This window comes from Myotis nattereri (assembly GCF_964212035.1).
Source record: "Myotis nattereri genome assembly, chromosome: 1".
Classification (NCBI taxonomy): domain Eukaryota; kingdom Metazoa; phylum Chordata; class Mammalia; order Chiroptera; family Vespertilionidae; genus Myotis; species Myotis nattereri.
The window spans coordinates 201,435,375-201,451,297 of NC_138075.1; the positions used below are offsets into that span (position 1 = coordinate 201,435,375).

General features: G+C 40.8%; 1 protein-coding gene across 2 annotated transcripts in view; it reads left to right on the plus strand.

The window, feature by feature from the left end:
- CORIN (corin, serine peptidase) overlaps positions 1–15,923 on the plus strand; it is a gene marked incomplete at both ends in the record, with an annotated part of 202,761 nt that overhangs the window by 108,177 nt on the left and 78,661 nt on the right. The gene's annotated exons all lie outside the window — the stretch shown is intronic.

Genomic DNA, 15,923 nt, shown 5'->3' on the forward strand with positions numbered 1-15,923 from the left:
TCAATCTCTGCTGTAGATTAATCCATATTTGCTGAAAAGCACTGTATTGGACACTGGGAAACCTGGGTCCTGGTCGTGCTACTGCATTCTAATTAGCTTTGTGACTTTGGCCAATCACGTTGACTCTTTGGTCTTGCTTTCCTGATCTACAGGAAGGGGAGGCAGGCCTGTGTGAATGCCAGTCTCTTCCAGCTTTAAAATTCAGGAAATCTAATTAATTGATTTTACCTAAAACAATTTAAAGTTGACTTTTTTTCTTAAAGATTAAATTTTGGCTTTGCAATAATAATAACCCTTTTGAGTGCATTGGTATATATACCCAAATTTCCACTAAATATTCAATGATGTAAAAATAATAGTATAGCTCACCTGTAAGAGCTTTATTGTGCCAAGTATGGAGTCAGGTACTTTACCTGATCTCTTTAACCTTCAAAATACCTCTGCATAGTGGGTGTGCATGTTCATACAGCCAGAGGAGCTGGGACTTGAACCCGGTTATAATGGTAAAGTTCTATGCTCTTTCCGCTATAGCGACAGTTTCTTTTCGTTTGCTGTCTCTATTTTAGTTCAGTCATTTGAATATATGGTAGCACTAATCCAGAGGCTGCCATGTAAATTATTCAGAATACAATCAATGATTAAAAAAAAACAACAAAAGAAATTAACAACCAGATGTTCACTCTGTCATTAAAACATTTCCTGGGGTCCCCTTTCACAGCCTGGGAGCTTTTACTTGGGAAACAAATCTGAGAACTATCGTTGCTGGGGAGGTTTCCCAGGTCTCCTTAATGGTAAACAAATTGGAGATGGAGATGGATAGAACTGCTGGTGCAGCTTTCTCTGCTGCAGTAGAGATGGTGACTGTTGAGACTGCGTACCACAGGCAAGAGTGCTGCATCCTAAATGGCAAGCAGTCCTAGGCAGTTTAGCAGAGGGGTGAATTCACTCCGGGCATCTCCCAGTAGTACTGGGGTGTTTTTGCTGCTCATCATAAAGGCAGCAAGGGGATGTTAAAAATTAGCACACTCGGTTTAAGAAAGTAGAGAACAAGTGTTCTCTTTCACAAAAGTCTAATCAAATGACGAACATATTAAAAATGTTAAACATACGCCTCAGTTATTTGATTTTTTTGCTATGTGGAATGTTTCCTTCCCTAAAAGTGCTGAACAAAGGAAATACTGCCAAGTCCAGATTAGTTAAGAAACCTTCCTCCAGATTCTCACCTGGTTCATCTTGCTTTTCTTTGTGATGGTCTTATTCATTGTTCACGCTCTGAAAAGAGTGCTCTATAGAGATAAGTGCCTAATTGAAAGTCTGACTTCCTGGCTTCCCCTCTTCCCAGATTTTCTCCACACCTAATTAAGTTTTAAGATTTTTCCATTATCTCTTTTTATTCCCTATGGCTCAAAAGAAGTTTAATTGCTTTCCTTTTCTTTTTTTTCTTTTCAAAGTAGCAGCCCATTTGCTTTCTCAGTTTTCAAAAACCATCTTGCCCCGATCCATTGTGTATTATCGATTGTAAGGTTAATCTTGCAGAAGAAAATACACTTATTTCTTCTAATGCCAGGCTCTGGTGGGGGTGGTGGTGGTGGGGGAGTGGGTTTGGTGGCTCCTACTTTCATGTTTCTCTCTTGTACTAAATTCTTGGTTTGTCCTTTCTGACGAACAGTCATTTCCTTTCAGGTCGGTTTTCTAACTCATCACTTCTAATTGTCTGCTTTGGTGAATATTTTAGCACCTCACACATTTTTTTGAGGTAATGGTTTGGGCAGTTTATTTGCAGAAAAATGTGCTGTAACTGTTTGCGGTAGCTGCGAGATTTGAGGACATTTAACTAATATATCCCTCATACCACTGTGTGTGGGGTCAGGGGAGGGAGAGGTTGTGGGCCACTGATCCCACATGCCTGAGGCAGTATACTTCCTCAAAATAAATGCCTTCTTGGTTCTGCTGCCTATATTACATCAGTTTAATAAGGTCAGTAATAATAAAGAAATCAAATTCAACAAACTTGGTGTCAGATAGCGTGCCTCATAGTTTACATGCATTGTCAATAGTCACTACAGAATTACAGGCAGCCGCCAGCCAATAAATCGGCTGTATTTCAAAGATAGATTTGCAAATTAGTTATTTTAAACACGAACTATATTTCTCTCTGAAGCAACGTTGTGCTTCCATCTCTAGGCTGGCGTGCATTCCCAAAGCCTCTTAGGCTCATCGCTGACGTGTGTCAATGGATGTTCTGTGGAAGGTCCATCCAGAGTCCTCACTGGGACACGTGACAGACCCACCTTCTTCCTGGGTCCTGACTTTCATTCCAAGGACATAACTTTATTCTCAGAGCTCCCTGTATTCACAGATGGACAATGGGAATGAAACCTCCCCATGGTCAAAGTGTTTGGATTAGTTATAGAAAAACTAACATGCGGTAACAGGAGAGATCCTGAAATACTGTGGCTTAAAGAAAGTAACATTGTATTTCTCTGACAGGCAGTAGATCCAAGATGAAGTTTCCAGTTTGCCAAGTCAGCCTTGCCCTAGGAAGTCACCCAAAGTCTTAGGTTCTATCCATTTTTATTTATTTATTTTTATTTTTTGCTTCACCAATCCCTAGACCAGTGATGGCCAACCTATGAGACGCATGTCAGAGGTGACACGCGAACTCATGTTTTTGGTTGATTTTTCTTTGTTAAGTGGCATTTAAATATATAAAATAAATATAAAAAACATAAGTCTTTGTTTTACTATGGTTGCAAATATCAAAAAATTTCTATATGTGACACAGCACCAGAGTTAAGTTAGGGTTTTTCAAAATGCTGACACGCCGAGCTCAAAAGGTTCGCCATCACTGCCCTAGACCAAAGCCCTTACTGAATCATAGAAGCTGGCCGAGTCCTTTCTCTGCTCTAGCTGTGGGAGGGCAGAGAGAGGAAGCATAGAGTAGCAAGTCCCTTTTAAGCAGGCAAAGTAGAAGAAGACAAATCTGCCTACATCACGTTGTGGAGAATTTAGTAGCATGGCCACACCTGACTGCAAAGGGGCTGGAAAGTGTGTTCTTTAGCCGGGTGACCATGGATGCACCTTCGCTCCGTTGCTTTGAAGAGGTGGAGCTTGCATAGCTCAGTCCCTGCCACGTGACAGGGGTGGTTCCCATGTCTAGACAGTGACTCCCGCAGGATGGAATGTGCAGGGTGTGGCAGAAGAGGTGTGGTTAGAGGATGGATACTGTGACCCAGGAGTTAGAGTTTGAGAAACCATTAGATGCCGGGACCCCTGTCCAAAGGAGTTGTCATGGTTATTCATCCTCGTCTCATCCTCCCTGCCTCTCTTTCTCTCCTGGATGGCTTAGGGCAAGGCTGGCCTCACAGGCTGGTGACCTGTGCAGTGGCCCAGGGCCCTGTACTCAGCAGGGCTCCAAGCTTGGTTTCATGCTCTGTTGTCACTGTCTTAAAATTCTTAATAGTTTATCTTTATACTGTGTTTTGTAACAGGTTTGATGGAATAAAGGATCATGTGTGTGAGTGGCAGAGATATGCTAGGCGGTAGCATGTGAATATGTGGACATGTGCCAACGGGCATAGCGATGGGTGATGTGGGTGCTGAGCAGTTGGCCTGAGGACTGTCTGGGACCCCACAGGGTCCCCAGGTGGCCGGGCAAGGACCTGGGCTCAGATTAGTGTCCATGATGGTGCTGCAACTACAGAAGCAACGACAGAGCAGGTTTGGAGGGGGTAGTGGTTGCTTGGTCCCGGGGTAGAGGAGGGACTCCCGTGGGAAGCTCTGGGAGATGCTCGTCTGGGGATCCCTGGAGCCTGGCCCTGTGGCGTCTGCACAGATGTTAGCTCCCCAGCCTGAACCCTGAGACAGAAGTTGCTGGTGCGTGAGCAGCAGACGTGGTTAGTAAATAATTTCATAGTAAGTTTATCCATGAACATTGTAATAAAGCATTTACCAGGGAGTTCTTAGGGTTATTCTTCAAAGACTTAGAATCTTTGGTTTTGAATGCTGAAACATTGCAAAATGAATAGTTACAGGCTTAGAAATAGAAATGACATTTAACCAGTGTCAATGAAAAAATAACACTCTTTTCATGTGAGTTTCATTATATTAACCAGTTAACCTTATATTAACCAGTTACTGCCATACGTCTAAAACGGAAACCACCCCCACATGCCACGATATTTTGAATTTAATTACGTCTATAGATGCTTATGGTGTACAAAGGGTTAGCAAAGAGGATGATATAAAATGAAAATTTTTCTTAAAATTAGCAATACAGCAATAGCATGTATAAACAAGCATTTTGAATTAAATATACAAAATTTGAAGCCACTTTTGATTTTTTGTTTGATCTCCACAGGTAACAGGAAATAGAAGAAATATTGAAAAACCATCATATGAATTTATGTTTAAAATTAAATTCAGACTTACACTAAATTGATTCACATGAAGAGTTAAATATTTTTATTAAAATTGCCCCATGAAAATCATCAGCCTTAGACATATTAAAATTTGTATTTTGGGATACTTTATCCGAAATCTATTCCAATCTGTCATAGTCTATAAAATTATCTTAACAGCAACATTAAAAGTTGCATCTGAAAAATGATCCTTGTCAAAATGAAAAATTAACAAAAATTATTTGCACTCTTGCATTTTTGTTGAGCTACTGATGCCTTTTTCAATTATACACATTAAAAGTTTATATTTTGATGAGTGAATAAAAGAATTGCAAAAAAAATCTGAGCCAGAAAATCACATTAATAATGTACTGTTATTTATTGTATCATATTAAAATATGACACAAAATATTATTTTTGTGCAATTTATAAGTTTATGTTGTTTCTCATATATCTCTGTTATGACCATTATGTTTTATAAGTAACTAGAGGCCTGGTGCATGAATTCTGGCCAGCCTGCCCCGATGGGGGCCGATTGGGGCTAGGCCAGCGGTGGGGAGAGGCATCAGGTGGTTGGCCTGCCGGCAATGCCCCTGATCAGGGTGTGGGGGGGCCGATCAGGGGCCAGGATAGCTGGAGGGAGGGGCCACGGGAGGTTGGGGGGGCAATTAGGGGCTTGGCCAGCCAGGGGGAAGGACCATGGGGGGCCTACCAGGGCCCCGATCGGGCCGGTTGGCCACTGCAGTGCACATCATAGTGACCAGTCATTGTGTCCCTCTGGTCGCTTGGCTTTTACATATATAGATGAAATATTTTTGAAGGGAAAAAATATATTTTTAAATATATGTATATATAGATATATATTGATTTCAGAAAGGAATAGAGAGGTAGAAACATCAATGATGAGAGAAAATCACTGATTGGTTGCCTCCTACTGGGGATGGAGCCCAAACCCAGGCTTGTGCCCTGACTAGGAATTGAACCTCCTGGTTCAAAGGTCAACACTCAACCACTGAGCAACACCAGCTGGGCAAAAAAATATATGGTTTTTTTGCCCCCTTACCCCCTTTCGCCCTTGCTGATTCCATGCTGACCTTTGGTTCTCAAAGTACTTTGCTCAGGAATGTCTGTGTGAGGGCCCCATGCTTTCGATTCCGCCCCTTGCTACTTTTAAATTTTTCATACTAATAAAAAAGATTAATCTATAAAACATATCTCTCAAGTATTAATCACTGATACTGGTGTTGTCTCTTATGATCGCTGTAAGGCCTGTGATTTCTGCCATATCCAGCACTGGGCCTGCCACAGACAGCCTCTGGAATTCTTGGTTGGATAAATGAGGAGTCCCCAGGAACTGCCTTTTGAGGACTCTTGGCTGAGGTTATGTGAGTAAAACCAAACTGAGGAATTCCAGCGGGGAAATACTTTAGGCAGGGAGACCTCCCAGGAGCCCTTAGAATCGCGCCAAATTTTATAAAGTATTTGGCCTCCTTTTCTGTCTGTCCATATAAAGGACCCTGGAGTGGCCGTGACACATTCTTCTTAGGAGAGGGTTGCTGAGAAAAAGGGGCAGTTTCCGTCAGCGTTCTTAGAGCAGAGGCATGGCGAGCTCGCGGTGCCGGCGTTTCAGGAGGACTTTTCCAGTCCTGAGGAGTTCCTTTTCGCCCTGGGTGCCAGGGAGAGACCTGCAGCAGGCATCTGTCCTGAGGTTATCTTGTAATGAGAACACCCGCTGAAAAGTCCATTTCGATTTCAGACAAAAATCACACGAGGTGTCAATTGCAGTTCTAAAAATGTACAAAAGCCACTTGAAATAAAATGGGCTAAGGAAAAACTGCACTTCTGAAATGCATTGGTTATTAAGAGAATGGGAATGTCAATTCTGCAATAAACACACTCAGTATGCACTAGTGTTTCCGAACGCGTTGGTCTATGAGGATTCATGTTTTTGTGACTGTATTTAAAATGCAAAATGGTTTTTTAAAAGAAAAGTGATTTGATTTTAACATAAATACTGAAAACACATAAAATACAATTGTTTTTAAATACTGTCACAACCTGGATACTTCCCACGAGTGTATTGTGGGCTCTGTGGTTTGGTTTAAGATGTGGGCTCCCCCTAGTGGCTGGTGTTAAGAAAGGTACTGGTGTTTTCTTCCCTTTGGTGTTTCCCTGAAACTTAAACAAAAGCATCTCGAGAGGTCTTTTATTCTATTCCTTTAAATGTAATTCAGACTATGTACTTTATATTTTGACCATTTCAGCCACATGGGAAGCCTTCTTATTTTAACAAAAAATTAGTCAATCTCTAATGGCCAGATCAAAATCAGTTTTGACTATTAAGAAACCTGATCTGATTTCCCTACCCCCATGGCCTATTTTTAGTGTTATTTTGGCCAGAATGTGTCTCTTAATTTTGGTCTTGGTAGTTTCCATCTGTTCTAGAAAGGCTCTGGGCTGAATGCAAAGTTTATTTAGCCCGTGCTATATGCATGCCACTCTTCTAGGTCTTATGGCTATAGTAGGAAATAAAAAACAACAGTCGCAGCCCTGATAGAGTTCCTGTACTCTGACACATGAGATATGGTTTATAAAGATGTAAACCATAAAGACTGGTATACGTGACTTCACCCACATGTGAAACTTCTGTATAGCTAAAGAGACCACGAATTACAAAACAAGTCAATGATGGATGGCCCGCAGGAAAATAACTGCAACAAGAGGAGCTCCAATAGACAAATAAGGAAGAAAACCAATAGGAAAAATGTACCAAAGATACGAGTAGACTTCGATTGTGAAAGACTTCACAGTTGTCTGCAGTAATAATTGGCCAAAGAGGGATTTCAAATTTACTCAATGTTCTTTAGGAAAAAAAAAAAGTCACCCCACTGGCATTCCCCGAGTCTCCACAAGCTCGGGCTGAGTCCTTGCCTCACAGGGTCTATGGGCTGAGTATGGCTGCCATCTGGTGATCCTGCTTAGAACTACCCGTTTCCCAGCAATATCACCTCCATGCTAAGCTCAGTCCCCCGACCCATCTCCCATTGACGACCCTCATGTCATGGTTTCCCATGATTAGTTAAGCACAGTAGGTTGATCAGTAGCGTATCTTAGACATCACAACATCGCTGCTCAAATTGCAGTTATGAGACTTTACAGTGATAGGAGCATAGGTTTTGACTTCCTATTGTCTGCAGCTGTACCTGTCCTCCTTTCATAAAGCAGACCATTCCCTACTTGACTCAGGGCTGATCTGAATGTTAAGGTTATTTTCTATACATTTCTAGTCCCTCTCTTGAAACTTCACCTCTTCCTGCATTAGCTCATTCTGGTCCCCCGATTGGATGCCTTTATCTTGTTCAAAGTGGGTATTATTCCTGTTTATTGGTACAAAGGATCATATGAATCCCGTGAAGACTTTGGAAAGAAAATTAGCAGTTTCTCTTCCCCCTACCCCCTCTCTCTGAGCCCTTGGGTGCTGTGTGCCCAATCTTCTAGTCTCAACACGTTGGCGGCTGTGACTCTGGAATGCAAGTTAATTAAATTGTGCTTATATTTAGTTTTAGGCAAGGTTGACTTTTCCCCATGTTAGGTTTAGTCTGTGTGGCTTTGTTATATACAATCCTGGTAACTAGGGCTCCTAGGAGAGACTTGGGTAGCTGCACTGGGAAAGGCATGCCGTGGTAGAAAGTGGAGGAAGCATGGGAAAGAAATTCAGAGGACACGTCTGTGTTCTACCAGTATGTAAACCATTTCACAGGACACACGTGATTTAACAGTAAAAGTGAACTTTCTCGGAGCAGTTGACTCCCTTTTCTGTCTGTGAGCCCGGGAAAAGTGAGGCATTCCATCCCTAGATGTTGTTATATTGGTTTCTGTGTGACGATCTGTAAGAATCATGTTGTTTTTCTGTTATCTCAGTTGTTACAAAGAATACAATCACCCCCACCTTCCAGGTCTGCTGTATCCACGGGGTTGAACCCCGAGTTATTTGCAGGTAAACCCTCTAAGCACGAGGCGTTTTTTCTTGACATATAGTGATGGGTGTCTTCAGGGGTGACTGTCCTACTCCCCAGCCTTAGTAAACAGAGCGTACTGGGTTTTACCCAATTCGGTGCCAGACACTTGATATTACTGATTCATATTCTCAAAGGCAGTCTCAAAACAGGTAGGATTCAGATAAGAAAACCGAGTCTCCAAAAGGTTGAATAACTTCCCAAAACAGTACAGAAAAGTAATGTATTTATTTTATTTATTTGTTTAACAATATATATTATAAATATATTATGCAATATAGTATTTGTTATATATTCTATTCATTTATTCAATAATAATATATTAAGAATATATATATAAATAAATATAAAACATATTTATATATAATTATATCATATAGTATAATTATTTCTCCTGATTAGAGATCCAGTCAGTATCAGTATTGATAATAGGGTGAATGTTATAAACTAGTTTCATCACCATTAACATTTTCAAGCTCTAATAGTAGTTAGAATTCAAGGTACTTGAATGTTTGGGGTCTTTTAAGTTTAAAGGATCAGAGAACCAGAAGTACTAGTATCTAGGTTTTCCCAGCCTTGCCAATGGAATTTGTGCTGTCGCATGGGCTGCTACTGCATGGGGGCAAGTGAGGGGGGCTTGTTGCCATCAGTTAAGAGGATGGAGAGTAGAGAGGGTCCGACAGAGCTCTTAGGCTTCAGAAGCTTTGAATCCAGCTCTCTGATCTGAAAGACAGATGAGACCCTACAGTATCCTGAAGATCAGTGAATGTTAAGATTGGTAATGCTTTGGAATACTCTGTTATAGTAATGAACAACAGAAAGTAGGTAGGGAAGTCTTCATGGGACTGGAAGTGAATTTCTAGACATTAGAGTAGAACTGGCATCTGTTCTTGATAGATTTTTTCCCCCAAAGTTCTTTGCACAGTAAATTCTAAATTTATATGTTTATTCTATTTCTGGGTCTTTAGCCACAATATTGCAAAATCATAGACAATTTATTCCAGCATTAAGATGGTCAAGACATAAAATTGACTAAAATAAAAGAAACTGGGATTAAAAATAAATTTGGTTTGCGTTGCAAGTGATATCCACAAACTATTAACTTGTAAAATGAAATCAATCCAATTTGTGTAGCCTAACAAATAAGAAAGATAACATCAGAGAGCTCTTAAAACTGGTTATTTTTCTTTGTTTATCTTTCTTCTAAGACTTTCCGTAGATGTCATGACTGAGTTACACGTTTAATAAAAGTCTGGAAACATGTTAATATGTATAATGTTTCACTTACTACCACATGCTTGCAAGGGACTATATTCTTTCCAAATCACATATATTTCCTTTATGTTAGATGTATACACATGGCCAACTCTTTCATATGCAACATCCTACATTTGTTTGAAATTGGTCAAAGGTAGTTTATAATATTGTTCCATCATTTTCATTTTATGATTCATAGTGAGTACTTCTAAAATACTATTTGAGAGAGCCTTCAGAGTGGGGAAAATCTCAGAGTATTTTAAAGCGCCATTAAATGGTAATTATTTGTTCAGAAGATAAAGTGTTTATTTCCTAAAGCAAATTGAGAAAGTGGCACCCCTCCAAAATGTTTGAGTAATTAGAAACCTCTGCCTGCCTTTCAAGAGGGTGGACTCTAAGCATGCAATTTCTAAATCATCTATGCTCTTTGGAAAGTTGAAGTTACGTTATTGTACTTATTTGCAGGAAATTATAAATAACAGAATCCTGATGTGCATCTTATTTTCTAATGATTTTTTAAAATTCTCACTGTGTTTACATTTTTTATTGATTTTAGAGAGAGGGGAAGGGAGAGAAACATTGATCAGTTGCCTCCCATACATGCCCTGGCTGGGAATCGAACTCAAAACTTGGGTATGTTCCTTGACCAGGAATTGAATCCTCAACCTTTTTGTGTACAGGATGACGCTCTAGCCAACTGAGCCACCCATCTAGGGATTATTTTTAAAAATATATTTTTATTGATTTCAGAGAGGAAGGGAGAGGGAGAGAGAGAGAGAAACATCAATGATGAGAGAGAATCACTGATAGGCTGCCTCCTGCATGTCTTGTGCCCCCTCTCCCCCCATCCCCATTGGATATCGATCCTGCAACCATGCATGTGCCCTGACCAAGAATCAAACTGTGACCTCCTGGCTCATAGGTCAATGCTTAACCACTGAGCAACACCGGCCAGACTATTTTCCAATGATTTTTTATGGAATTTTCTTTTCATTCCTCCCTCCCTCCTTACTTCCCTTCCTTGGGGCATCTCTGTCTCTCTCTGCCTCTGTCGCCCTGTGTGTCTGTCTGTGTCTAGCCACACATGTCTCCTTGCTGTTCCTGACACCTGCCAGGCATGCTCCTGCTTGAGTGTCTTTTTAAAAATATATATATATTTTATTAATTTTAGAGAGAAAGGGAGAGGGTGAGTGAGAGAGATAGAAACATCAGTGATGAGAGAGAATCATTGATTGGCTGCCTCCTGCACACCCCCCACTGGGAATCGAGCCTGCAGCCCCGACATATGCCCTTGACCAGAATCCAACCCAGGACCCTTCAGTCTGCAGGCCAATGCTCTATCCACTGAGCCAAACTGGCTAGGGCTGCCTGAGGGTCTTTGCATTGGCACTTCTGCTGAAATCCACCCCTGAGATTTGGTTAAATCCCCTACATCTTTCAAGGTGTTGCTCTAATGTCAACTTTCAATGAGACCTGCCCTGATTTAGGGCCCTGTCCTACCCCACCCCGACATCTCCTGTATTTTTTAATTTGTTGTACTCTTTTTTTCCCCCCATAGCACTCATTACCTTCTGACCTAATATATAGAAATGTTCTTATTTATTATGCTCATCATGCTCATTATGTTTGCCTCCCTATAATATAACCTCCACAAAGCAAAGGATCTATTTGGTATTCAGTAATGTGCCCCAAGCTCCTAGAAGAATACCAAATTGGCCAAGTAAATGAGTGGAAAATTAGAGAGCAACATAAGCTTTGCTGATTCCAGATGGTAGATGGAAGAAGTGATTACCCCTCCAATTCCTCAGAAAACAACTTGAAATATCCCATTAGATATTTCTGTCTTCCAAAGGGTCTTCTCTGTACCCTGCCCCTCAGGGAGGCTCAGCCAACTTTTTATTTATGTTTCCCTCCTGGCAGTGCCAAGAATGCTGGCTCCCTCCTCTCTCTCCCCTTGGGGATCCTCACTCTTTTTATACACAGAACTTTCTGATATCCCTATGCACACCTACCCAAACATATTAATGTTTAACAAAATGAGGGACCATCCAGTTGATATGACTTAGAAGGTAGGGTGGAGAGCAAGTTTGCTTTACTTGAGCATAACTTTGGGTTTTTACTCTGCTCTATCACATCTTATCTTTCACCCAATGACTTTATCAATCTACTAGAGGCCTGGTGCACAAAATTCATACACTGGTGTGTGTGGGGGGGTGTCCCTCAGCCCAGCCTGAACCCTCTCCAATCTGGGACTCCTCGGGGAATGTCCAACTGCCGGTTTAGGCCCGATCCCTGTGGGACTCACAATCCGGGACTGCTGGCTCCCAACCGCTAGCCTGCCTGCCTGATTGCCCCTAACCACTTCTTCCTGCCAGCCTAATAACCCCCTAACCACGCCCCTTCCAGCCTGATTGATGCCTAACTGCTCCCCTGCCAGCCTGATCACCTCCAGCTGCCCTCCCCTGCCGGCCTGGTTGCCCCCAGCTGCCCTCCCCTGCCGGCCTAGTCGCCCCTAACTGCCCTCCCCTGCCGGCCATCTTGTGGCTGTGAGCACTGCCATCTTTGAGGGTGTGGCAGTCAATTAGCATATTCTCTCCTTATTGGCCGTGGGTGCTGCCGTCTTTGTGATGGTGTGAGGGTCAATTAGCATATTCCCTCTTTATTTGATAGGATTATGTCCAAAAATACAGTGCTCTCCACAGGAGGAATTCTTCTATTGGCTGCTGAAAGATTACACTCATTCTCTCTCTCTAGTTAAATAGCCTTGTAAAAGGCAGAAGCAATATGGTTGGCAGTAACTTAATTTCAAGCACCATGTTCAGTGAAGGACTGACAAGCTCTTAGTACAGGCTCAGGTGATGATGCTCTGTGACAGGTCAGCTTTCTCTTCAGAGGTAGAGTTGAATGGGAGCTTCAGACTTTAAATAAGGCTCCAAGACAGGATGAATGAGGACACTACACAGAGACTGGTGAGTAATTTCTGAAAAATACTCTTTGCCAATATACTAGCAAATGCTGCCTATAATACACAGGCAGAGAGAACTGAGAGGGCTGGAAATAGTTGCAGAACATCTAAAAGTCATTTCGGGCTATGGCAGTTACTTCAGCAGTCCGTTACCAGAGACAAGAATAGTGAAAAGAGCTGATCATCTTCACGGGTATATATCCTTCAGCATGCATGGAGTTCAAGTTCAGGTGATTTATAATTGACCTCATCTTCTGGACAGGTAAACTAACATCTTAGGCAGTGCACCTCTGTATGCTGAAATCTTTGCATTAATGTTATTTAAATGTCATATGTGTAGATAGAAGTCAACGTTGGTGTGATGTATCTTTAGTTGGTAAAAATATCTTTATCAGATGATGATGAGTAGAGTACATGCTACATGAAGGTGGGGAAATTATTTTTGTTTTCTTTACTGCTGTATTTCTAGGTGCTAGAATAATGCCTAGCACGTGGTAGGTAGTAAATATTTGTTTAACGAATGAATGAATCTTCCTTTGACCAATCTGCCATTTATTTAAAGCCCAGTATGTACCTCTTAGAATTATAGATGATGTTAGTGAAAATGGTCTCAAGATTGTGTAGCATGACTTTGCCTCGGGAATCTCTTTGTCACCTAAAGGGCTAAGCCTCAATAAAGGCTGTTGGAAGATGATTGTTATAAAACGGTAAAATTTATGGTTGAAAATCTCTACAGATACCCAGAGCTGACATGGAATGTCATCTCATCTGGTCCAGTCCACCCAAAGGACAGACATTTATCTTTTGTTTAGAGAGAAAAATAAAGGCAAGTTTGAACTTTTACCCAACCCTGGTGGCCTTGAACTGACCACAGCTGTTTCTGTACCAAAGACAAGGATTGGGGATAGTGTGGAGGATTGAGCACAGACCTCACTCTTCTGGGTGGTCTTCACCTTTTCCTGGCTGCATGGCTCTGGGCAATTGCTGTCTTAACCACATGACACTCTAGCTCCTGTATTTGTAAACTACCACTTCTCCCAAGGAAGATGTGATAGAATGTCTACCTGTCTACCTTAAGGGGCTGTTTGGAAATTCCAGATAAGATGTTTTTGAAGTACTTGGCTTAGTTGAACAGTTTCACACAAATAAAAGTAGAAATTCTGAGTACAATTACGGAGAAATCAAACAGAACATATCCAACAGTTATTCTAATTGTACAAAAATAACATTGATTAATGAAACTATGAACTTCTAAAGAAAGAATAAAGAAACAATTGACAATGTCCTAAAGTCGAGGGCAGCCACACCTCCCACTGAGGAACCACTCAGAATAAGTCAGTTTCTGCAGAATCATCCAAGACACCACGGGATGGTGATAATCAAAACAATGCAAGCAATGCTATGCTTTAAATTTGATCCTGATTTGATATAACCATACACCAGAAATAGCTTTACTGCAGTAAAATATATAGGGTCTTAAAGATGAAGTCTAGATATTTACTGCTGAGCTCTCAGCTGCATTTCCGAGGAATCATCAGCACCATAAGGTAGGGAATACAATACTTCTTCTGAGGCATTGCGGTTGCTGAAATGCAGACAGATGGAATTCATGCACTCTCTAGTCTAACACAGAAACAGCCTCACAATAGGATCAACACTTATTCCTTGAACATTTTCTCTTAAGCCTAGAGAGAGGATATTGTCTAGACCGGCTAGTACAATCTAAGCATTTTTCACTTTATATTTGGTTTCCTTTCCACCCTTTAGGAGTCTGTACCTGTAGCAACAGGTACAGTCCTGTGCTGCCCCCTCTAAGACTATGCAAAATATAAACACCTTTCATATTTTGGCAGGTGAAGTCCATAGCTCTAATTTGTATTGATATGGAAATCCTGGGGTTTAATGGGAAACCAGACTTTTGTTGTTGATATGGTGAGGATTGCACGTGATAGCATCATAGAAACTTGCCAAATCAACTAGTATTTAATGGCCAGCAAGTCGAAATTCTGATTTCTGTGACAGCATTGGGAACTAATCCATGAATAGCACTTTCTCTTTGCCTTGTGCCAGTGTATTGTGCCCCATTGAGATGGAGGTGACTCTCCCCAGCAAATGTGAATGAAGAAGCCCTCGGGTGCCGCCCCTCTGCTGGGGCCAGGAACGCAGGAGCTCTGACAGACTTGGGCCTCTAGCCTGAAGCGTTCAGAGTCTGCACTTTTATGAATTTCAATTTCTGAGTAAGAAATGTTGCATGTTTCCTGGTTCCCTTTAGCTGGTCAACAAGATTCATTTCATCAAGGAATATGTGGTTTAGGGAGTGGTGACAGTGAGGGAGGAAGACAAAGAGAGACAGAAGTTTTCAAGGGTTGTATTTATCTACTAGTACTCTGAATCAAGAACTCATGAGAAAAGTTGGTGGTTTTTGTTGGTTTTTTAAGTTCACAAAGGAAGACATGGTCATTAGAAGAACATTTGTAAAATGCAATGGATTTGTGTAATACAATGAAGAAGGTAAAAATTACTTTATATCCTAATACCAGGGATATAATCACAGTGACCTTTGATTTACTTCTTTTTAGGCCAAATTGTATTATGCTTTTTTTTTGACCATATGGTGTTTTTCTACTCCTTATTACCTTGAATTGTGCTCCAGGACATTATTTTTGACAATATACTTTTCAATGACTGTAATGGTATTCCTTCTTATGGAGGTACCAAAATTTGTTTCCTCAGTTATAAACCATGATGGCATGAATATCCCTGAAAAGAAAAACTTGTATTTATTCATAATAATTTCCTTTGTATAAAATTCAAGAAATAAAATTGTTGGGTCAAAAGTTATGTGCATGGAAAAGGCATTTGATACACATTACCAAATACTTAAGTGTGTTTTAACACTCACTTTGTGGAGCTGATTTATTCTCTTATTAAAATATGTTCTAAGCTTTTATCTTATATTTATTATCTATAGTAATTTTGAAACAATGGATTATTTGTTGAATTTTCAGAAGAAAATGAGCACCACAGTGCTAAAAAGCAAATAATACCAAAGTGCAACTACGTTAAGGGAAAGGAAAGAATGAAAATATGATTCGCTAATGCTACTTTACGTTCTTTATGCCAAGAACAGACTTGGAGGTTTTTAACTGGCATTTTTATTAAAGCGAGTAAATATATTTTAAATACAGGGGCCTGGAGTCTGTGCCTGTGTTGAGCACACTGCAGGTGACTATTTTACTGCACCTTTCTCTGTGCAACATTGAATAGTGTTTTAGAAGCTAGAGG